Genomic DNA, 25490 nt, shown 5'->3' on the forward strand with positions numbered 1-25490 from the left:
ACCTTTTTTTTTTCTTTTGAGTACATTCTCAAAGACCTAGCTTGGATTTTCACAATATTAAGAAAATCCCCAAGTCAACCTGAGAGCAAACCCTATATACTTTTATCCTTAAAGAGGGGTTAAATATGACAGAATATGTCTTAAAAATAGTTACATCTCTTGAAAGATCTGTCTTTGTACCTGATAAATATTTCTTTCATTGCCTCATTTCATAACAATGATATAATCCTTCTTGCATTGCTAATTATTAAAAATGTTTACTTAGTATTTTTATAACTGTGGTATATTTAAACTTTTTGGAAACCCAAGGTTTTAAACAAATAGCAACAGGAGAAGCTTACTTAAATATAGTTGACCTGGTTTGGAATATTGTGAAGTGCAGTGGGCCTGCCGCCGAGCCTGGCGGGAGAAGGTGCTGCTGCGGGCCCAGGTGCTGTAATCACTGCTGGGGCACCATCATTTCCGTTGAGAAGTGCATTTGGTCACATTTTTTTGCTGTAATTGCACTATTGTCATTTTCTCCTTCTTATTGCCCAAACGTGGAAATAGTGATTAAAATATAAACCTGTAAAGCAGTGGTTCTCAACCAAGGGCAATTTTGCCTCCAGGAGACGTTGGGCACTGTCTGGAGATACCTCTGATTGACACAAGTGGGGCCCCGGGGGTGCTGCTGGCATCCAGCGGGCAGAGGCCAGGGAGGCTGCGGATCATCCTACAGTGCACAGGACAACCCCTCGCAACAGGAATGATCTGGTCTAAAACATCAGCTGTGGTGAGGTTGAGACATGCTGCTCTACAGCAGCTCCCTAAGCTGATGCTCCGAAGCAGGTAGCAATTTTAGCATTGACTTTGTTAGATTTAGCATATGAAAGTCATATTTAGCTTATCTGGTCTAGAGAAGAAATAAGCTAGGAAATTGTCTAAATTGTAATGAGGGAGCCTGGGTGGCTCAGTCGTTAAGCGTCTGCCTTCGGCTCAGGTCATGATCTCGGGGTCCTGGGATCGAGCCCTGCATCGGGCAGACTCCCTGCTCCGCGGGAAGCCTGCTTCTCCCTCTCCCACTCCCCCTGCTTGTGTTCCTGCTCTCGCTGTGTCTCTCTCTGTCAAATAAATAAATAAATAAATAAAATCTTAAAAAAAAAAACAGTTTTTTACAGGCACCCCTGTAATATGGTTTTAAATATGAAAACTGATTTTAGTATACGTTTTAGTGAACGAGTCCTCTCAAAAATTTTTTTTTTATTAAGTAAGCGCTACCCCCAATGTGGGGCTGGACCCATGACCCCAAATCTAAGAATCAATTGCATGCTCTACTGACTAAGCCAGCCAGCCAGGTGCTAATTGTGATCTTTTTAAAAAATAGGCTATTTATAGTCTCCTAGTGGGTAAAACCAGATTATTTTGGAAGATAGTTCTTATCTACAAGATTATTCACGAAGAGAAAGTCTATATATATTATACAGTGTGAAGACTTTTTTTTTTCAAAGCAGATACATTTTAACTGTTATGATCCTAAAGTGTATCTTGTTCTGCTCTAAAAGAAAATATTTGGTTGTTTGACATAAAGTATATTTACATCTTGTATAATGTGGTAAGTTAAACAATATTGGTGACACAATGTTTAAATTAAATTTGGAATATACATGCATAGTACAAAAATTTTCTACTTTCATATGGCTAGTTACTTCCTGTCAGGTTATGGGAAAGAATGTATACACTTCTGCATCTGTTCCGCCTTGTCAGGTATTATAATAATATCCAAAAGACAGTTTGTCCCACCTCCCAGTCTCTCTTCAACCCTTTCATCAACTCAAATGGAAAGTTAGATTTTCTTTTTCTTTGAAGATAACTTCTGCCTCTAAGGTCAGGTGCTGCAGTGAGCACTAAAAGAGTTGTCCACAGAAGCCAAATATTGCAGAATTGGACCGTCCTCAATCCAGAACTGTTTATTGAATTCCCTCTAGCACTCTTTCTTAAGCTTTTTGACCATGACCCCCAGTAAGAAGCAGTACACGTGTGGTCACGTGTGTTCTCTTACATTTATACCCCCACCCACAACTGAAACAAAAACTTCATGAAACAGTACTTACCCTTACTGGTCGTTAGGCCATCTGTTGTTTTTTTAGTCCATTTCATTTTTCAAAATTGGGGTGGGTCAGGCAGTTTGAAAATCACCCTATGTGAAAATCACCCTTTTGTGCTTAACAAAAATTATTTTCTTTTTTTTTTAAAGATTTTATTTATTTATTCATTTGAGAGAGTGAGAATGAGAAAGAGAGAGAGCACATGAGAGGGGGGAGGGTCAGAGGGAGAAGCAGACTCCCCGCTGAGCAGGGAGTCCGATGCGGGACTCGATCCTGGGACTCCAGGATCATGACCTGAGCCGAAGGCAGTCGCTTAACCAACTGAGCCACCCAGGCGCCCCACAAAAATTATTTTCTTGAAGTAGATGCTAAACAAATGCTAATTGGGTTAAAGGGGGTGTTGGGAGAGTGCTCAAATTAAAAGCTATGCTTAGAGGTATATGTTTGAAGTAGAAATCCAAGTAATGCGGCATGAAGAAAATCATTGTATTTATGACCTTATTCCATGTAGAAAGGTAATTCTTTTTTTTTTTTTTTTAAAGATTTTATTTATTTGAGAGAGAGAGAACGAGAGATAGCATGAGAGGGAAGAGGGTCAGAGGGAGAAGCAGACTCCCCGCTGAGCAGGGAGCCCGATGCGGGACTCGATCCCGGGACTCCAGGATCATGACCCGAGCCGAAGGCAGTCGCCCAACCAACTGAGCCACCCAGGCGCCCCGAAAGGTAATTCTTAAAGACCAAAAACTCTAGAAGGGTTGAGGTTGGATCCTCATTTTGCCTAGTGTTTTTTTGTTTTTTTTTTTTTAAGATTTTATTTATTTGACAGAGAGAGACACAGTGAGAGAGGAAACACAAGCAGGGGGAGTGGGAGAGGGAGAAGCAGGCTTCCCGCGGAGCAGGGAGCCCGATGCGGGGCTCGATCCCAGGACCCTGGGACCATGACCTGAGCTGAAGGCAGACGCTTAACGACTGAGCCACCTAGGCGCCCTTTGCTTAGTGTTTTAAGCTATGGTATTCCAAGAGGTAGTACACTTACTGTTGCTTAGTACACACACACACACACACACACACACACACACACACACACACACAGTCTACCTGTTTGTTTATTAAGTTAGGTAGAACTGAGGGGATTAACAAATATGTGGAAAGATTTTCTTTAACTCTGTAATATGACTTTCTTCAACACAGAGCCTGGTTTAGACAATAATTTGCTTATGTAGAATGGTTACAGAATAAAAATCTACCAAGGATTCAGTAGTGAGCGTTTACTTCTGTGTGAAAATCTGATTCCAGGGTTGGACTGTATTTCAGAGACAGCTCTATCAGAAAAGCACTCATCAGAACCTAGTTCTCCAGAAGGATAAAACTTTAAAGTTACTTGGTTGGCATTGTCTTTCATTTCTGTCCCAGAGTTATATATACCGTCGGTAGTTTTGTTATTCATCAACCTTTACAAAACATTTGCCATTTAAGGCTCTATAACCCTTTAAGGTAGTGTATTATTAATTGCCCCATTTTACCAGCAGGGAAATTGAGACAAAGTGAGGGTATGTAACTTGCCAAGTTAAATATGTTCTTTTCTTGGCAAAGAGATTTTATAAGAAAGGACCCGTTAAATCATTTTATTTTGCTAATTAAAAACTGAAGTTGGGGTGCCTGGGTGGCTCAGTCGTTGAGTGTCCGCGTTCGGCTCAGGTCATGGTCCCAGGGTCCTGGGATTGGGCCCTGCATCGGGCTCCCTGCTCAGCGGGGGACCTGCTTCTCCCTCTCCCTCTCCCCCTGCTTGTGTTCCCTCTCGCTGTCTCTGTCAAATAAATAAACAAAAATTCTTAAAAACAAAACAAAACCAAACCCTGAAGTTTAGGGGCGCCTGGGCAGCTTAGTCTCATTTAAGCATCTGACTCTTGATTTCGGCTCAAGTCATGATCTCAGGGTTGTGAGATCGAGCCCCGTGTCGGGCTCGGACGCAGCAGGGAGTCTACTTGAAGATTCTCTCCCTCTGCCCCTTCCTCCCGCTCACTTGCACACACACATGCTCTCTCTCTATCAGCTAAATAAATCTTCAAAAAAAAAAAAACTGAAGCTTAAAAAATAGAATTTAAAAATCCATAAATATTTCTGGCTTTTAGAAACCAGAGACTGAATAAGTCATTTGTTTTAATTTTTAAATTAACGTACAGTAAAATTGACATTGTGGTGTGTACAGTTCTGTGGATATCAGTACATGTTAGCGATTCACGTAACCACCACCACAGTCAGGATGCAGAACAATTCCATCACCTGAAAAACTCCCTGCTGCAGCCTTCATACGCTCCCCTCCACCGCATCCCTGGCAAGCGGTGACCTGTTGCTCATACCTATCCTTTTCTTTTCTGGAGAATGTTCTGTAAATGGGATCATACCATATGTAACCTTTTGAGACTGACTTCTTTTGGCATAATGCCTTTGAGATTCATCCCAGTTTTTGTGTGTATCAACAGCTCCTTTTTATTGCCAAGTAATATTCCATTCTGTGGATGGATTATAGATTGTTTTTCCATTCACCTCTTGAAGGACATTTGGATTGTTTCCATTTTGAGATGATTATGAACCAAGCCTCCAGAAATATTCATGGACTGGTTGCTAATTGATAGTCTTTACCAAGTAAACCTGAGAATGTTTAAAAACATCAAAGCTTGAAAAGACAAAGTTTTTAAAAATCTCACTTTGGAAAAAAAAAATCTCACTTTGGAGAAAAGTAAACAGATAAAGCAACATGCTTTTTTAATTCAGAGAAAATCTTTCAATTAAAGTGATTATAACTCAATTTTTGTTATCCCAGTAAGTCTCTTTTTAAATTTTTTTAAGATTTTTTTTTTTTAAAGATTTTTTATTTATTTACTTGAGAGAGAGAGAATGAGAGATAGAGAGCATGAGAGGGAAGAGGGTCAGAGGGAGAAGCAGACTCCCTGCCGAGCAGGGAGCCCGATGCGGGACCCGATCCCAGGACTCCAGGATCATGACCTGAGCCAAAGGCAGTCGCTTAACCAACTGAGCCACCCAGGCGCCCCTAAGATTTTATTTTTAAATAATCTCTACACCCAACATGGGGCTTGAACTCACAACCCCGAGATCAAGAGTTGCATGCTCCACCGACTGAGCCAACCAGGTGCCCCTCTTTTAAAATTTTTTTTTTTCAAGATTTTATTTATTTGACAGAGACACAGCGAGAGCAGGAACACAAGCAGGGGGAGTGGGAGAGAGAGAAGCAGGCTTCCCGCGGAGCAGGGAGCCCGATGTGGGGCTCGATCCCAGGACCCTGGGATCATGACCTGAGCCGAGGGCAGACGCTTAACGACTGAGCCGCCCAGGTGCCCCTCTTTTTAAATTTTTTAAAATAAGTTTTTAATTTTGGAATAGTTTGAGGTTTACAGAAAAGTTGCAGAAAGAGTATGTGTATACTCCTCATCCAGTTCCCCTGATTGTTAAATTCTTACATAACCATGTTAAAGTATTACATAAACTGCGGAACCAACATTGGTATATTACTGCCAACTCCAGGGTTAATTCAGATTTCACTGCGTTTTCAGCTAATATCCCTTTTCTATTTGGAAACATCCTAAATCAGGCTTTTAAACTCTATGTTTAAATGAGCTCGAATATCTGTTCATAGATTAATTTTAGTCATACATGGTATGCGTCATATATAATGTGTCTAGATCTCCACTTAGATTAAGTTATCTTTAACATTAATACCTTGAAAGTTATCTTTTGGCATTTACAGACAGTTATGCCCAAGGCCATTTTAGGGTACGCTTGAAGATTTTTTCCCCACCCCTCTGTGTTCCATATAAAAACATGATCTGTAATGTGGATGAGTGTAACTCTTGCTCAGTGGTACCCCTTCCAGTGAAGTTACAAGTTGCTGTCTCCGAGAGCACATGGGACACAGCCATCTTTTGTTTACCAGGAAATTAACTTGTCTGTTAATTCCAAGTGGTAGTCACCAGTCTACTATGCTGGATGGTTTCACACTCTGGGATGACTGGCTCTGAGAGAATTTAAGTATTAGATGGCTCTTCAGAAAAAGGTGCTGGCCTTGAGGCAGAATACCATGATAGATAGGGAAGTACTTGGGTATCTTTCACTCCACACTTGCTAATGCAAAGAATACCTCCTAAGGCAAACCATGGCATCTAAACTCATGATATTAATTTGAATCATTCCTTGAAACTGTTTGATTTATGGAAGGGGAGGAAGGAATTGGCAACGTCAAGTAGGTGTGGATTTTTAAAAATCACTCTCCTCCCAAAATAAGTGGAACTCTTGAGTGTTCCCTCTATTAACATGCCACATTTTTTTCTAAACAAAAGAATCCTCTTAAGCATTCTAGGAAACAAAAATGTGGTCAAGAAAAGCTTCAAGAAGGAGGTGCATTTGAGCTAGGTCTTGAAAGATGGCTAGGATTTTATCATCGAATGGCAGGGGAGCCATGTTTTAGGTGGAAGGAAAGAATGGCACAGTCAAAGGTTTAGAGGTGGAAAAAAATCAAGGTGTGTTTGAGGAATAGCGTGAGGATGTTAGGAGAGGAGGCCTTTGGGAGCCAAGACTGAAAAAGTGGGGCTCAGGTGGTGGAGGGCTTTTGGAATGCTCTGCTGAGGAGTTGTATTTTATTCCAAGGCTCTAGAAACCAATAAAGGTTTTGTAGCTAGGGAGTTACATGATCCAAATTCTTTAGGGAAATGGAATTTAGAAGATCTCTATGTAAAGCGGTTTAAAAGAGGGAGTCAGAGGGGCGCCTAGGTGGCTCAGTTGGTTCAGCGACTGCCTTCGGCTCAGGTCATGATCCCGGGGTCCTGGGATCGAGCCCCACATCGGGCTCCCTGCTCGGCAGGAAGCCTGCTTCTCCCTCTCCCACTCCCCCTGCTTGTGTTCCCTCTCTCACTGTCTCTCTCTCTCTCTGTCAGATAAATAAAATCTTTAAAAAATAAATAAATAAAAGAGGGGAGTCAGAGAGCCTGTTATAATCTGTGTATGAGGTGATTAGGGCCTGAACTGGGAGGTTGTGTTAGCAATTGGAACAGAGAGGACAAGGCAGTTTGTAAACCTAGATTTGTTGGTTCATTACATAGTGGGGTACGGGAGCGGGAACAGCCAAAAATGAGCAGGAGGTTTGGAGCCTCAGCCAGAGACTATAGCTGATTCATTTGGATCTTCCATAGACTTGACCATAAAATAAACACTTAAAATCAGTAGCATCCTAGAACTGAGGGAAAATATGTAGCAGTCTTGTTTTAGAAACAAATGTATGGCTTAGAATTGAGGACACATGATACTTGCTGACTCAGGATGGAGGGAGCAAACCAGGAAGGGAAGAAGGTGGGTTTTTATTTAACAGTGAGAACTGTGGTTATCACCTGTGCTTACGTCCGATTTTTGTGCAGCCAAATGCTTCAAACTGTTGTACTCACAGTAATGCCACCACCCCAACACTGAATAAGAAGAGAATCCCGGTCATCTCACAGTGCAGCGAATTGAGAAAACCATCTGGAATGATCTCTGCTCATGCCTATGTGTCTGTAAATGTGTGTGTACTGTGTTTGCATAACACAGTAGAGGTGGACCTGTCTATACAAAGGTGGCAGAACCTTCTGTGTAGTGTTATCAGCTAGAGAGCACATAGAAAGCAGCCTGAATGCCAGTTCCTGCGGAAACACTGGCTGTGCACTTCAGCAGTATAGATCTACACCCTCACCTGCAGCCAGATCTGCTTAGTTCCACATAAGAACATAGTTTTTGGCTTGGTTTTATTGTTCTGTCCTTGGAAAATTAAAAGCAAAATACAGTGGTGGCTACTGTCTAGAAGGTTGGATTCTAATCTTGACTGAGTGGTGACCTTCCTAGGTGAATTGTTTCACTTCTAACATATTTAATTTTTCCTTTATGTTTGATCATTATGTGTGAGCATATATGGGTACTAAAGTTTTATTAAATCAGAAATATACCATATTGCCTGCATTACAGTTTTTAGAGATATGAGTTTAAGTTGTATAAAATATACAGTAGTCCTAGTATGAAGGAATTTTCACACTATATTTTACTTGCTCTCTAATTCCTTAGTCATACCAAAAAGTTAATTTAGGGCGCCTGGGTAGCTCAGTTGGTTAAGCGACTGCCTTCGGCTCAGGTCATGATCCTGGAGTCCCGGGATCGAGTCCTGTGTCGGGCTCCCTGCTCAGCAGGGAGTCTGCTTCTCCCTCTGACCGCCCCCCATGCTCTCTCTATCTCCTTCTCTCTCAAATAAATAAATAAAATCTTTAGACAAAAAGTTAATTTAGATTTAATTGTAGTTGTTATAATGTTTTTTTCTCCAATGTCAGGTTAGGGTCCTATTATGTTTCTAAATTGTGATACTGTTTTTGGCCTTTCAAAGGAGATAATGCTGCTTTTGAAAAGAAAACCTTTTTATATTATAGAAATTCTCAAATATAAAAAATAAAAGGTGTCGGGTGCCTGGGTGGTGGCTCAGTTGGTTAAGCGACTGCCTTTGGCTCAGGTCATGATCCTGGAGTTCTGGGATCAAGTCCCACATCAGGTTCCCTGCTTAGCAGGGAGTCTGCTTCTCCCTCTGACCCTTCACCCTCTTGTGCTCTCTCTCTCTCTCTCTCTCTCTCAAATAAATAAATAAGATCTTTAAAAAAAATAAATAAAAATAAGTAAAAAGTGTGGCAGACCTAATATGCCCATTTCCCATGGCCAATCTGTTTCATATATATCCACCCTCACTACACTCCCCTCTCCAATTACTTTGAAGCAATTCTAGGGACACCTAGCTGGCTCAGTTAGTAGAGCATCTGACTCATGATCTCTGGGTTGTGAGTTCGAGCCCCATGCTGGGTGTAGAAATTACTTTAAAAAAATTCTAGACATCATATCATATTTTTTATAAATATAAGAATTTTTTTAAGATTTTTTTTTGTTTATTTGAGAGAGAGAGAATGAGGGAGAGCACATGGGGGGGGAGGGTCAGAGGGCGAAGTAGACTCCCTGCCGAGCAGGGAGCCCAATGCGGGACTCGATCCAGGGACTCCAGGATCATGACCTGAGCCGAAGGCAGCCGCTTAACCAACTGAGCCATCCAGGCGCCCAAGAATTCTTTCTTTATAAGACAACTGCAATACCATTATTACACTAAAAAACTTCCTGAACATCATTAAGTATTCAATCAGTGTTTATATTTCCCAGTGAAGTCATAATTGTTTTTTCAATTTGTTTTTTTTTGACGAACACTGGCTAGAATGTTGAATTAGAGTCCAAAGAAGAATGATTAGTTAATATGCCTGTTAAGTCTCTTTAATCTGTGGGTGCTCCTTCCTTTCTTCTCTTTTTTTTTCTTGCGGTTTTAGTTGAAGAATCTGGATCATTTGTTGTATAATTTCTCATAGTCTGGATTTTGCTGATTGTATCCATGTGGTGTCATTTAACATGTTCCTCAGTCCCTTTTATTTTTTATAAACTGGTTGATTTTTAGATCTACAAGCTTGATCAGATTGAGGTTCAGTTTTTCTTGTGGATGTCAGGGGAAGACTGTTTAATAGGTGCTGGCATACAATTCTACCCGGAGACATATAGTGTTGGTTGTTTCTTTTTTGGTACTGTTAATCAGCCAGTGATGATCTTTTCCTGTATCTACTCATTGGGGGTTGCAAAATAATATCAAGTGCTGTAATTTCTTCTTCAACTATTAGCTGGAATACCTCAATAAAAAGAAATTTCCCTTCAACAAGTATTTAGTTTCTTTAAGGTATAGATCTGATAGGAATGGCAGACTAAATGCTTGATTCTTGCCCTTCACTTACCAGTTTTTAAAAGAGTGAGTTGGTTCTTTTAGTATCCTCTAAAGATAACCAATGGATTTAAGCATATTTGATGTGTTTCAGTCCACTGCTATTGTTAATCCTTGTTGATACTCAGTTGTTCTATCTTTGTGGATTAGGAGCTTATCATGCTGGCTCCTGAGTCTTTTTTGTTTTGTTTTGTTTTTTAATGTTCAGTGTCACAGAGTTGCATTTTATTTTATTTTATTTTATTTGTTTTATTTATTTTTTTAAGTAGTCTCCATGCCCAGTGTGGAGCCCAATGTGGGGCTTGAACTCACCACCCTGAGATCAAGACCTGAGCTGAGATCAAGAGTCAGATGCTCAGCCACTCTACTGACTGAACCACCCAGACGCCCCCTGAGTCTTTTGAAACAGCCCTCGTAGTCTTTTGATAGCTTCCTTGCTTTCCATTATGACAAGATGTTCCAGACACATCTTACACATTTTCTGTCCTCTTTCCTTTTAATAGAAAATATCTGAAAACCACAGTACATTCTCAGTACTGAGCTAAACACAGGTTAGAATATTGAAGTAGTATTTTGAAAAGAACTACCTGCCCTCAGGGGTTCATAGTCTTTAAAGTTTTTGTTTTTTTTATTCATTTGATTTATTTGTATACATTTTTGATATGATAAAATCAGATTTTGATTTTTAAAGCCAGTCTTTGATTTCATTGTATAACAAGTACATATAGCAAAGTGAGATGAATGTCTAAAATAAGTAACTTTTTGGGGCGCCTGGGTGGCTCAGTCAGTTAAGCGGCTGCCTTCAGCTCAGGTCATGATCCCAGGGTCCTGGGATGGAGCCCCGCATCGGGCTCCCTGCTCATCGGAGAGCCTGCTTCTCCCTCTCCCTCTGCCTGCCACTCTGCCTACTTGTGCTCTCTCTCTCTATCAAATAAATAAATAAAATCTTTTAAAAAAAAGTAAGTAACTTTGTATAATTTAAGAAAATTTAATGTGTAATAAAAAGGAATAAATGAATTTAAAAAGAAAGACAAAACCTTGAAATGATATATATTTTACAAACATGTTATACCCTGTGGGAAGAGTAGTTTGTTTTTGCATAAGTAGGTAACCATATAATTCATTGTCCAGACTGGGAGGTACGTGAGAGGGACATTCTTAATAATTACTTTGGGAGAAACAGGTATAAACCAGGACTTTGCCCAGCAAAGTAGAACATATGCTCACCCTACTTATAAACTAATTGACAATATCCATAAGCCTCCTGAGACCAGGGATTGTATCTGTTACATTCACAATAATGTCTGTGGCACCTCACATGTTATTGGTGCTCAATAAGTATTTGTTGACTAAGAGCCTGCTGATACTTAGAAGCTTGGTGTAGATTTTAAGTGTTTTTTGTGCTTAAATTATGATTGCACTTTTTCCCCAACTTTCTTTCATTAACACTTGCATCTAAATGACCTGTATATTGAATCTGAATGGTTATGATGAATTCATTTATTTTTTAGTTTACAATTTAGCACAATTAGATGTTTATTATAGAAATACATGTTCATTATAAAAATATGAGAAAATCTAGATAATCTCCTTACTACCACCTCTCCCCTCCACTTCCAAGAAAAAAACACCAAAATCATCTGTCTTCTGGTTGGATTTTAAGGGAGAAAAGAGCATAACAGTTATATTTTCAACTAGTTCTTGCTCTTTCAGAATCCCTCTGACTCACCTTTTAGCCAGTGGGCCTTGTTTCCTCCATTTATAAAAGAGACTAGTACTTATCTGACAGGAACTTTGTGACTCTTAGATAAATGTGGTTTTTTAGTGGGGAGGAGCTGAGGAGGGAGGGAGGGAGTGATTACTTGAGCAGTGTTTCTGTGATCAGAACTATCTTTGGTCGCTCTAGCCACATTTCTTAAAGATATTGCTGAGAGTAGTGATAGAAAATTTGCATTGATGTGAACTACTGTGAAAATTCTTTGATTGTGGTAAGGGAAGTATATGTGGAGTCAGAGTCCACATTACTGACTGAAATCTTTTCCCCAACATAAATAGATGAAGGGAAATTAAGTTTAGTCATATGTCCTCAGGCCTCTGACTGGGCAACCTGCTTGGTCATGTTGGCTTGGTTTTCTTGACCACTGACTGGATTTGAGTAATGACAAAAGTTATTTAAAAAACACAACAAGCAAGCAAATAAATATTTATTCAGGTTTTTTATTACATCTATTTATAGCACATATATTGTGAAGAGCTGTGGTTTCCCTTAGATTAAGAAACTATATAAAAATCATCCTCCCCACATAAATGTTTCCTCCACCTACTCATTTGTCTGCAAGCCAGGAGTCTGTTCACTTCCTCTTGAGCTCGGTGCCTTTGCTGTTCATAGGCTCATTTTTTTAGACATTCCAGTGCAGTTAAAATATAAATCTCTAAAGTGTGTATTGTTACTAATTAATTTATTTCATACCCTAAAAGTAACTTCTCTGGAGTTTCTGAGCAGATAGTGTCTTAAAACAGATGGTTCATTCAGAAACCTGGATGTTTGGGGGCGCCTGGGTGGCTCAGTCGTTAAGCATCTGCCTTCAGCTCAGGTCATGATCCCAGGGTCCTGGGATCGAGCCCAGCATTGGGCTTCCTGCTCGGCGGGAGGCCTACTTCTCCCTCTCCCACTCCCCCTGCTTGTGTTCCCTCTCTCGCTGTCTCTCTCTCTGTCAAATAAATGAAAATAAAATCTTAAAAAAAAAAAACACCTGGATGTTTGGGATTTTTGTCTTACTGAAACATGCACATTCACAATTCACTATGGAGAACCGTATTTGGGGGAAAATGTAATTAAGAATTCTATGTGGAAAAATAACTTTTGTATTTGAACGTCTTCCATCAGCTTTTCCCGCTCAGGTTATTACTGACCAGCGTTGGGCCAGGAAGCAAATAGAATAATTTTGCTTGATGCTAAGGGTTTTTTTTTTTTCCTCCTAACAAGCAAATTGTTAAATTGCTACATGTTCTGTAGGTTAGCCTGGAGTTAAAATTTCAGTGTTATGTCACCAGTAACAGAGGTTTGTCAGTATGGTGCGTGCGTGTGTGTGTGTGTGCGCGCGCGCGCGCGCGCGCGCACGTGTTCATAAGGATTGAGCCTTTCTTTCCTTAACCTGAAGAGTTAAGATGAGTTGTTGTATGAAGATGTATTAAAATTTCCTCCCCTATGCTTTACCTGTTATCTGGCATTTAATGAAAAAAACTTGCTCGAAAGTTGCAGGTCCCTTGAGGGCAACAAACACTATACTCAAAATGAAACTAGGTTACTGTTTCTGTAACATGCAGTGGTTTGTATCAAAAGCTGTTTTGGTCTTAACTTTGAGATTATCCCTTATTCTTTGAAGTGGTCATATTTTAACTTGGAGTGGTTTTAAATTTTAGAATTTCCTGAAGTGAACATAAAAATGTTTTAATGTTTTCTTATGTTGTTGTTGTACACAAGTTTATAGAAAACTTATCTCCAGACAACACATTTCTTTAGTAAGACCAAAAGAAAAAAATACTTAAGATTTGAGAAAGTATTGAAGACTGACAGTGTTTTAGGAGGGTATTGCAAATGGTTTTAGGTAACTATATAATAGATTTCCTTTGCGTTTGATATCTGGACTTTTGTGATTTAGTACTTTGTGTTTTAATGTTAGAACCGTCTTTATAGTATAACCAAGAGAAAATTAGGCGCTTTCCATTTACTCTTTACTCTTACTCCTTTTTGTAATGTATCCTCTTATTTCTTTGGGTTGATAGGTTCTGAAATGAGGTGGAGTTTAAGATTGTGGCTTTATCATACTTTTTCCTCCTATATACAATTTTTTAAAAGCTTAACGATCTAACCTCCCAGTGTTATGATTTGCACAGTGTTTTCTTGTAATGGATTCTTTGTGCTAAGAGGTGTTCCTTCCCGTCAGCATTCAAACACATTCAGGTCTCTCTCATCTTTCAAAACCAAACTCAAACCTTTTCCCTGTTTTGACTCCGACTCCAGCTTCTGTTCCTCCTCTTCCATTCCCTCCTGGTCACGCCCTCGCTAGCTGGTTGAGGAGGCCCCACAGCTAGGGAGTGAGAGCTCAAGAACCCAGCCCAAGTCTGAGCCCTGAGCCAGTATACTAATTAACTCAAGACTGCTTTTTTTTTCAGGGAATAGGAGGCTCGCCGAAGGACAAGGGGGCCTTCAGGTTAGGGAATGATTCAGCCACTAAATTCTGTGGTCAGTTTTCTCTGTCTTACTCAGTGTTTTGAGCAGCATTTGCTGCAGTTGATCAGTTCTTCTTTCTTGAGAAAATGTGTTTATGTCCTGGCTTCTGTGCCCTGCAGTTTAGTGTTTCCTTTTACCTCTGTGTTTATTTCTCTTTTCTTCTTTGTTGGCTCTTTCTCCTCTGCCCTGAGGGTGCCCCAAAGCTTTCTTTTCTCTATTTATCCTGTCTTCCCAGCCCCCAAATTTAAATTCTTTCTGTTTGCCAATGTCTCCCAAATATTCACCTCTAGGCCTGACTTCCCCTTGATCTCCACACTCTTCTAGCCAACTGACTACTTGACATCTGTATTTAGAAGTCTAGTTTGCATCTTACACGTCACTATATCAAGTAGGATGCTTTGAGTTTCAACTGATAGAAAATCCAATTCAAAATAATTTTAAAATAGAGAAAGTGTATCATTACAAGTAACAAGATGCCTCAGTCTAGGATTGGTTTAAGTCGGGCTTAGTGACATCATCGAGGACCCATGTTCTTTCCACCTTTCTACTCTGCCGTCTTGGAGATACCTCCTTTGTCTTTTGGCCATCTCCCATCATGTGTGCAAGATGGGCACCTCCATTCTAGGCATCATACCCAGACAGGAGGACATCCAGCAGGGGGTGGTTGTTGCTTTATTTTGCTTTTTAAGAGTTTAGAAATCTTTCTCAGAAGCCTCCCAGCTGACTTCCACATGAATCTCACTAACCAAAACTTGGTCAAGGGCCCACCCCTACACCAGTCACTGGCAATGGGAATATGGACATGTAAACAATTTTTATACAAAATAGAATGAATAATGATACTAGAGGTAGTAGTTACAAATACAGGAGAAGTGATGGGGCTGGGGAATTTCGGAAAGAATAAGTAGTGTTTGAACTGAATATTGAAAAATTAGCGAGGTTCACTTGTTAGGGAGGGGATAAGGGCATTCTTGGCAGATGGGGCAGGACACACTGATGACTGGCATAGAGAAGTTCTAGGATGCTCAGGAAACCCTGAGTAGACCCTAAAGCTGGTACATAGGATTTGTGGGGGGTGTGGAGAGAAATGAGACTAGAGAGGTAAGGTGAGGGTCTACCCTCGAAGGAGGTTTGGCTTTAATTTTTCAGTAGTGGTTGTCACTGTAAAGGAATTTTAGCAGAAGGTTTCTCTAGTCACTGCAAAAGAGGTACTCTTCTTGGAATTTGAAGCTGATTGTCTTACTTATATTTTTTGTTCTGCCTCTACCACCTGTGTTTTCCTCTTAGCTGTAGGAATGGAAATTTAAGTTGTGTATATCATCTTTGATCTAGTTCTTCCTTTATCCATCACATCTAATAAGCGAATTCTGTTGACTTCCCCCTTTTTGCCTCTCTGCCACCTTTGGTGTTGCATGTATTTCTCAGCCCTGCAATCAGAACCCTCCATTTTTTGTCCCTACTCTGTATTTACAATGTTATCACCTCCTAATCCCCGGTCACACTCCTTTGGCTGGGACTTTGCCTTCATCAGCCCCAGAATATACTGTGCTTATTCCTGATCACAGCTCTACTCACACAGCCCTCCCCTCCACCTGTCTCTTCATTTCCTCTCTGCCTTTTCAGATCCCTCCCATTTGTCAGGACCTAGCTCAGATCTCATGCCCTGCACAGGGCCTTCCATAGCCTGTGCATCCCACATCTTTCTTGCTCTCTTAAATAATTATATGGCACCTTTGAAAGAAATAGCATTTGTTTTTTTTGGCAATTGCGACTTATTTTTTCTGTATAGTTGCTTGTTCTCCAGACACTCTTTAAGCTTGTGAAGATTAGAGCCAACACAGTAATTATTTGAAGGAAAGAGTAATTAATATCTTCTCCTTATATTAGATTCTTGGTGCTTTGTATGTAGACGATAGTCAGAGCTTATGAATAAAAAGTAGAGTGTGAGAATTGGACAGAAAATGCTTCATGGGGGTGCCTGGACAGCGCAGTCGGTTAAGCGTCCAACTCTTGGTTTCTGCTCAGGTCGTGATCTCAGGGTCATGAGATCAAGCTCTGCATGGGGCTCCAAGGTCAGCGCCAGATGGGCTTAAGACTCTCTCTCCGTCTGCCCCTCCCCCCAACTCTCTCTCAAATAAATAAATCTTTTAAAAAATGCTTAATGTATAAACCCTTTTTAAGTATAGATGTCACCTTTATAATCAGGAAAAAAATCAAAAAGCTATTTCTCTGGAGGAAAAAAAAGGAGATCTGGGCATTCATAACTAAACCTTGTGTTTGAATAACAGTTTTAGTAAACAGAGTCCCATCACTTCCAAGACTATGAGATGCTTAATATACTGTCTTGTGAGATTCATAACCATAACTCACTGTCTTATGAGATTCATAACCCCAACCCTGGTCATCCACTTCTTTTCTGTGCTCAGCTCTACTTCCCAAAAGGGAGAGAGGATCCGTTGGGTCCATTTGCCAGCATCCAGTATAGAACACCTCTACTGAGTAAAGTTGTGCTCTATGCCATCCCTTTTGCCTTTAATTTTGACATAGTTATGGCATGGTCACCTGGTTTTATTTCATTCAGCCTGCAACATATATATATATTTTGAAGGACCATTAAAAAAAGGAAAAGGCAGTAATGGATATTGGCCAGTATCTGAGGCTTCGTGGATTTCTTCCACATCCTGTTGGGCATCTTGCCTTAAATGCTTTCTTACTAAGGCAAAGGACTGAATAGAATCATCCAAGGAATGGTGTTAAGTGTGGTCATGTCTCTCTACCCTGAGAAAGTGTGGTGGACCCAGTTTTGGAAAAACCGGTTTTGGAAAAACCTAACCTATACCATGGGTAAGGTTGTGGGCTTGATCTCATTTGTATCATACTTATTTCAAGACCATTCATAATATATTCCCTTAACCCAGGCATTCCCAACCTGAGCTTCATGAGCTAATTTTAAAAATTTTATTTATTTATTTGAGAGAGAGAGAGTGAGCACGGGTTGGGGGGAGGTGCAGAGGGAGAGGGAGAAGCAGGCTCCCCGCTGAGCAGGGAGCCCGATGTGGGGCTCAATCCCAGGACCCTGGGATCATGACCGGAGCCGAAGGCAGATGCTTAGCTGACTGAGCCACCCAGGCACCACAGTAAGCTAATTTTAATGTTCAAAAGTCAAAAGGAAATTATAGTAAAGCTGGACGGTTTAACCAAAAAGTTAGATGGCTGGTTTTTTTTTTTTTTTTTATGTTTGGTTAGTAAGAAATAAAAAAGTATGATCTAAATGCAAATTCTGAGACAATATTTTAAAAGCAGTGCTCCATGGGAACCTGATGGGGGAGTTGGGGGTGGAGAGGGGCAGGTGTGACATCCCTTCCTGTTCAAAAGGTTGGGTGACCAGATGGATTAGGCAAAAGAAGGGAAACAAATAACACAGACAGTAAGTGTCAGTGCTGGAAGGGAACCCCTTAGCCGGCAAGGTGAAGTCGCCTGCCCAGCGGAGCAGTAGAGCGTAGCAGAGCCCCGGTCACGGGGGAGGGCATGGTCGCCGTGGTTCAGGGTCACCACGTCCCTGCTGTTAGAGCACAGCCCTTAGTTTCTGGCCTGCCTCGCCATCCAGTAGTGTCATTTTTATGTGAACTGTCGTAATTTTCAGGTAATATTTTTTCAGACCACCTTGAGACTATTAGTGTCCAGATAGCCTATTTCATTTTCCCCCTTTTGTTGAGATAGAATGCATCAACCACATAATTCACCATTTAAAAAATGTACCGCTCTGTGGTTTTTAGTATATTCACAAGGTTGTGCAACCATCACCAGCATCTGATTCCAAAACATTTTCATCCCCCGAAAAGAAACCTGGAACCCATTAGCAGTCCCGTCCTGCCTACCCGAGCTCCTGTCAGTCACTAATTTACTTTCTGTCTCCAGGGATTTACTTATTCTGACCACTTCATATAAATGGAATTGTACAACATGTAGCCTTTTGGGTCTGGCTTTTTTCGCTTCGCGTAATGTTTTCAGGACCCATCCGTGTTGTACTCTGTATCAGTACTTCATTCCTTTTTTTTTGACTGATAATATTCCATTGTATGGATATACATTTTATTCATGCATTCATCAGTTCATGTATATTAAGATGGTTTCCACTTTGGGGCCATTATGAGTAATGCTATGAACAAGTTTTTGTATGAACATTTATTTTCACTTCTCTTGAGCATATACCTAAGAGTGAAATTGCTGGGTCATATGGTAACTCTTTGTTTAACATTTTTGAGGAACTGTCAAGCTGTTTTCCACACTGGCTACACCAGTTCGTATTCCCATCAACAGTGCACGAGGGTTCCTTTTTCTCCGCATCATCGCCAACACTTGTTGTTTCTTGTGTTTTTGGTTTTAGCCCTTCTGACAGGTGTGAGGTGGTATCTCACTGTGGTTTTGATTTGCATTTCCCTGATGATGAATGATGAGCATCTTTTCATATGTCTGTTTAGCCCATTTCATTCTATATATTTATTTATACGGAGGGAAAGAGAGAGAGTGAATGGGGGGTGCAGAGGGAGAGGGAGAGAGAGAATTTTAATCAGGCTCCACGGTCAGTGTGGAGCCTGATGCCGGACTCGATCTCACCACCCTGAGATCATGACTTGAGCCGAAATCAAGAGTTGGACGCTTAACCAACCATGCCACCACGGCCCTCTGCCCATTTCATTTTTCAAACTTATTTTCCCTTCCCTATCTTTTGCCTTTTTTCATCTTCATTACCTCATGTTCACTGTGGAAAAATGTGTGCAGCAAACTCTAAAATTACATAAATCTCTCCTCTGCCACCCATAATTTGTAACTTCTTTAAGAGTTTCTCAAATAAGGAGAAAGGAGCCAGCAGTGAACCCCCCCACCCCGACCTGCTGGGTGGGAACTTTGCCTGTTACCAGATTCTATCAGCGTGGGTACTATTATTCTGGTTTTCCAGGGTGAAACTGGGTGCGATCAGTTGCCTTGTGCAAAGTCATATACCTGGATAAGTAGCATATTGGGGTTCATACAAGATCTTTTATTTTACATTTAATGTTACTCATCACTGTTCTTTCATTCAGCTGTTAATTCACTTATCATGGATATGCTGTAGAGATTGAGAAGAAGGAGGGTAGGAAGAGGAGAAAAAATTAATTTATAAACCTAATCTAAATATACATTACAAATAAGGAGAAGTAAAATCTTCTCTATGATATGAGTCTTAGCTTGGGGTTTTGGGATTCCCTAGGGGTTCCATGGGCGGGTTTCTGGAAATGGGCAAACTCCTTGAAATTGCATGTAAAATTTTGTATGTTCATTTTTCTGGGGGAGAAGATTTTTAATTTTCCAAAGATTCTCAAAAGTCCAAGAATTGCTGCTAAGAAGAATAACATACAGACCTATGGGAAGGAAAAGGCAGGTGGTATGTTACCATTTGTTTTTTCCCATTGGCCATGTTTTGGGTATGTTATGGTTTGGGTTAAACCTTCTCATCTGCTGTCAAATATTTTTGTTTTAGACTATTTGTTTATACCTGCTGATTGAAGACTATTTCTGTTAAACTTTTTTTTTTCCGAGTATTAATTTTTTTAAAAGATCTTATTTATTTATTTGAGAGAGCACGAGCAGGAGGAGGGGCCGAGGGAGAGGGAGAAGCAGACTCCCTGCTGACTCCCTGCTGAGCAGGGAGCCAGACTCAGGGCTCGATCCCAGGACTCTGGGATCATGACCTGAGCTGAAGTCAGAAGCTTAACCGAGTGAGCCATCCAGGCACCCCCCAAGTGTTAATTTTTGAAGTGTAAAATATTTTCTGTTAATTAGAAAACAGTAACAGTCCTTTGTCTTTTGGTAGGTCTAATGTGTAAATTCTAGCATTTTCTGATGTTTATATGTCTGAAATATTTGTGATTTTTATTTCTGTAAATGTGAGAATGTAATGAGGGCCTTTCTCAGTTATTTTCTTTTTTTTTAAAGATTTTATTTATTTGAGGGCGCCTGGGTGGCTCAGTTGGTTAAGCGACTGCCTTCGGCTCAGGTCATGATCCTGGAGTCCCGGGATCGAGTCCCGCATCGGGCTCCCTGCTCAGCAGGGAGTCTGCTTCTCCCTGTGACCCTCCCTCCTCTCATGTGCTTTCTCTCTCTCATTCTCTCTCTCAAATAAATAAATAAAATCTTAAAAAAAAAGACTTTTAAAAAAGATTTTATTTATTTGAGAGAGAGAGAGAGAGAGAGAGAAACCGCATGAGAGGGGAGAAGGTCAGAGGGAGAAGCAGGCTCCCCGCTGAGCCGGGAGCCTGATGTGGGACTCGATCCCAGGACTCTGGGATCTTTCATTCAAATTCATGATGATCTCTTCATTTGACATATAGATAGGCCTCTCACCATAGCCACAGTGTGAAGAAAGATTCACAAGGCCTTTTAAGTCTCTAATTTTTCTTAATAAAGCTAATGAGCAGGATACCAGTTAATAATGATCAGGGTACTCACACAGGTAGCCATTTTGAAAACAGACTAGTGCATTAACTAGTTGCATTCCATAAAGCAACTTTGGTCAAGGCCAGACTGAGACTTTCCAAGATTATGTATCTTGTGGGTATGTTCTGACTGTTTAAAGGCATAGAATTTCGTTTGAGCATTCCTGTAGCCAGGACTTTGTCAGACTTTTAATGGAAAAGATAGCAGTAATACAAAATTCTTACTCTCCTTTTAAAAAAGAACTCCTTTGTGGGGCGCCTGCATGGCTCAGTCGTTAAGCGTCTGCCTTCAGCTCAGGTCATGATCCCAGGGTCCTGGGATCAAGCCCCGCATCAGGCTCCCTGCTCGGCGGGAAGCCTGCTTCTCCCTCTCCCACTCCCCCTGCTTGTGTCCCTCTCGCGCTGTGTCTCTCTCTTTAAAAAAATAAAATAAAATAAAAAGAACTCCTTTGTTTAAATTATATTCTCCTGTCTATAGATGACGTTTGTGAATTGAATAATGGAAAGATGTTCCGAATATACCATGTGATTATCCAGGTCCTGCAGTGTAGCCTACTTAGTATTTGATTTCTTCTTTGGCCGTAGGGGGTTAGGGGTGAAAGTTAAGGTTGCTTAAGCCACTGTGATGAGTAATGCATATTTGTTTTTATTGTCTTCTGTGGAAATGTGGGGACTGTTGATGCTTGAAGGTAATCAGGTGGTACCTTAGGAGGAGCACCTCCTTAGGAGGAGCACGGCTTCCATGTCCTCTTCTCCCAGCTTCTCTTGCGTATTCGTGAGGAAGCACAACGGCAGTCTCACTTAAATGCATGTGTAAAAAAACTACAGTGGAATTTTATTTTTATAAAAGCTTTGTCTAAAACTGAAGGTGACAGCCATTCCTCAGTTCCATTTCTTACAGATAATGGATTAGATGGACTGCTTAAAAAATAATTGATGTATGAAATTGTATTAGGTGAGATTGCATTAAAATTAGTTGTATTTTTCAACTATATGAAATATAGGCATCTGAGAACATTTTATAATATTTATCTAAAATATGGCACAGTGATGTGTGTCATTTGAGGTTTTGCTTGTTGTAAGGTTGACTCCCACATGTCGTGTTGGTAGTGTTTCTCGTGCAACCCAGGTTGATTTTGTGCTCACCCTTGAAATGAAGGACATTTATAGGATGCTACAGATCTTGTGACACTACTTTTTTCGCTGTAAAGTTTGTATCTGTAACTTGCACTTTACACATCGAGTTTATTTTTTTAAGATTTTATTTAGTTATTTGACAGAGAGAGACACAGCGAGAGAGGGAACGCAAGCAGGGGGAGTGGGAGAGGGAGAAGCAGGCTTCCCGCCGAGCAGGGAGCCTGATGCGGGGCTTGATCCCAGGATCCCGGGATCATGACCTGAGCCGAAGGCAGACGCTTAACAACTGAGCCACCCAGGTGCCCCACACATCAAGTTTAAAGTCCACAGATTTATTTAGGTTTCATCCATTGAAAACCTAACAATTTTGTTGGAAGAAAATGAACTGGGGGCGCCTGGGTGGCTCAGATGGTTAAGCATCTGCCTTCGGCTCAGGTCATGATCCCAGGATCCTGGGATCGAGCCCCACATCAGGCTCCCTGCTCTTTGGGAGCCTGTTTCTCCCTCTGCCTCTCTCTCTCTCTCTCTCTCTGTCTCTCATGAATAAATAAATAAAATCTTAAAAAAAGAAAATGAACTGAAACATAATTTAAATCTTTACTTGGTCAGACTGGTTACTGTGAAACACAAAGTGCAGAGGAGTCACTCTGAAAACTGAAATGTACCCGTGTGAATTTTTTTAAAAAGATTTATTTATTTATTTATTTAAGATTTTATTTATACAGAGAGAGACACAGCGAGAGAGGGAACACAAGCAGGGGGAGTGGGAGAGGGAGAAGCAGACTCCCAGCTGAGCAGGGAGCCCGATGCGGAGCTCGATCCCAGGACCCCGGGATCATGACCTGAGCCGAAGGCAGACGCTTAACCAACTGCGTCACCCAGGCGCCCTCCATGTGAATTAATCCAATATTCAAGGCGTTGTGGAGGGAGGTGGGCATTCACTAGCTACGGTTAAAACTTAGACCCTTGAATACTAGTCTAGAATTTTATTTTTTACTTTGTGTCATTAGAGGTATTTTTTTGTTCAAGGCCTAAATACATCTTTTGTACATCTTTTGAAGTAATTGTTATCTACCATGTTAGCTCAATAGAAGATGGTTGGTAAACTGGGACGAGGAGTTAGAAAACAAGAATTCCAGTCCTTACTCCATCACTTAACAAGCAATGACAGGGTGAAAGTTATTAAATTGAGCCTCAGCTGTGAAATAGGAACAACAGTCCCAAGTCAGTGTAGGGCAGTGCTGCTTACAAACAAAACCCTATGTGGTTTCATTCCTGTCTTGTTCATGTTGAGTTTCTTGCATGCAACCTGCCTGCTTCCCTTCTTCATCTCTCTGACTTCTGCTTGTCCTTCAAAACCAGCTCCAGCTTTGTCTCATCTCTGAAACTTCCTCTGCCGGGTCCACCACCTTCTACACCAGTTAATCACCTCCATTTTCTGCGCTGCCTCTATTCCTTATATGTAGAGGTGAGTGTGTTCATTCAAGAAACACTTATAACAGTGCTCTGTAAGCATCTATACTTAACTCATTTAATCCCGGTAACACGCCATGAGGTAGACACAATTATTATCCCCATTTTACAGTTGCAGAAAATGAGATGTAGAGAGGTTAAATAATTCTCCCAAGGCCACCTACCTCTAGTATGTGTCAGAGCCAGGTTTCCAGTGCAGGTGGCCAGGCTTCATTGTGGGCTCTTCACCCCTGGGCTGGGCTGTCTTTTGTAGTTGTCCTTATAACGTAGTACTGTGATTACTGGTTCCATGTCTGCCTCCCTAGTTAGACCTTTGAACACCTTGATGGCTCCAGCTTCTACAATGCCAAACACATAGTAGGCACTTAATACATGTTTAACAGATGTATGATAAATGTGCTCTGTGCAAACTGAAAAACAGCTTATAAATGCAAGTTATTATCACCACTACCATATACACTTGGTCAGTCAGAGAGTACAATTCCCCGAGCTTTCAGCTGTGCAGTTTGTTTTCTTGGCCCCCACATTTCCAGGTGGCTGAGGGATAGAGTGGTAAAATTTCAGGGTTGACAGTACCAAAGCTCTGGTTAAAAATAAACTATAGTTATTGGTCCCATCATTAAGCCTGTTTGGTCACACATTCTTTGCCATATAATATAGCTTGTTTTATATAAAAGAAGATCAGAGAGGTCTGAATGATTCTTACTGCACTTGTTAAAATTACATAGCAGTTTAGGATCTTAAGTAGTCAGATTTCCATTGTCAGTATCTTGAAAGTTGTTTTACTCTTAGAGGTTCTTTTTAAGAAAAAGACAAGGACACAGTAAGATTTCATTCATTTCAGACAAGTAGAACCTACTGTATTAAGAAAAAAATAGGGGTGCCTGGGTGGCTCAGTTGGTTAAGCATCTGCCTTCAGCTCAGATCATGATCCCGGGGTCCTGGGATCGAGCCCCACATTGGGCTCTCTGCTCAGCAGGGAGCTGAGAGGGCTCTCTGCTTCTCCCTCTCCCTCTCCCCCTGCTTGTGCTCTCTCTCTTTCTCTCTCTCTCAAATAAATAAAATCTTAAAAAAAAAAAATTAGGAGCACCTGGGTGGCTCAGTTGGTTAAGCGGTCAGCTATTGATTTCAGCTCAGGTCATGATCTCAGGATCCTGGGATCCAGCCCCGGGTCGGGCTCTGCACTCTACGTGGAGTCTGCTTGGGGATTCTCTCTCTCCCTTTCCCTCTGCCCCTTCCCCCCACTCACACACACACTCTCTCTCTCAAATAAACAAATCTTTAAAAAAATTTAAGCTTTTAGTGTGGACACGAGTTTTAAACTCAATTTAATTACCAGGTAGGGAAATGAAATAATTATTTCATAAGGAACACATTCTTGTAAAAAAGTTTTTAAAATTATAATTCAGATATTTAAATTTTTATTTTTGCCAGTACTGATAGATTATTTAGTATTTGTGCTTTTATTTTATCCTAATTCCCAGTATTATCTTTCCTACTTCAGTTTTTTTACTTATTTTTAATTTATTTTATCTTGCTTAATTGTGTTTGTTTTATTACATGTAATATAATATACATATATATATCTGCCCTTCATTCTTTTCTGAAATAAATACATTGTCCTTACCGACCTTTCCTGATTTTTCCCAACTAGGTGTGATTTTTCTCTTCTAAACTTTCAGATTTCTACTTTTTTTTTTTTTACTCAAGTGAATAGTAGTTGTTAAATAGCTATGTGACTGTCCAAAGACTTTGAGATTAGTTGTTACTTGGCAAATGTGTCACTAACATACTTTCCTAATAAGAAAGAAGTGAGTAGCCTTCTGCAAAAGACATAAGCTTTGAGTAAAGTATCAGACCATTATTATCACAGACCTGACTGTCATCCTGCCCATTCTTCCTAGTGGATCTTTTTTGGGGGATGAATTTTGCTGATACGCACTTCTCTTTCCCTCCTTGTTCCTTTCCATTTCTTGATAGTTGTACTTCTGGCCTGAGCCTCATGGATAGTTGTACGGTTTAGAAAACTCTGCACTCAGGACCACGGTCTGGCAGTGCACAGGTAGTTCGAGCTTTGGAAATGGGCTGATGGAAGTGGTTCTGCAGGTGGGATAAGCATAGGTGGCAGAGTGATACGCTTTACGGAGTTCCCCTTTCAACCTGAAAAGACTCGCCCCAAATAGAATGTTTTTAACATAGGAGGAGGATGTATAGGTACATATTTTAATAGAAGGAAAACTGTTGGATTTTTCGAAAAT

General features: G+C 40.6%; 1 protein-coding gene across 4 annotated transcripts in view; it reads left to right on the forward strand.

Annotated features, from left to right (window-relative positions):
• ZNF652 (zinc finger protein 652) overlaps positions 1-25490 on the forward strand; it is a 62559-nt gene that overhangs the window by 7439 nt on the left and 29630 nt on the right. The window contains exon 1 of one of the 4 annotated variants that reach the window (XM_073883769.1): positions 23164-23227. The exons of the other annotated variants lie outside the window; for them this stretch is intronic. The gene's annotated coding sequence lies outside the window, so the exon portion shown is untranslated. Of the gene's footprint in view, positions 1-23163; positions 23228-25490 lie in introns of those variants that run through there. 4 annotated transcript variants of the gene reach the window in all.

The sequence above is a fragment of the Callorhinus ursinus genome, unplaced genomic scaffold, assembly GCF_003265705.2.
Source record: "Callorhinus ursinus isolate GAN/ISIS: 27379988/994484 unplaced genomic scaffold, GSC_fseal_2.0 scaffold52, whole genome shotgun sequence".
Lineage (NCBI taxonomy): Eukaryota > Metazoa > Chordata > Mammalia > Carnivora > Otariidae > Callorhinus > Callorhinus ursinus.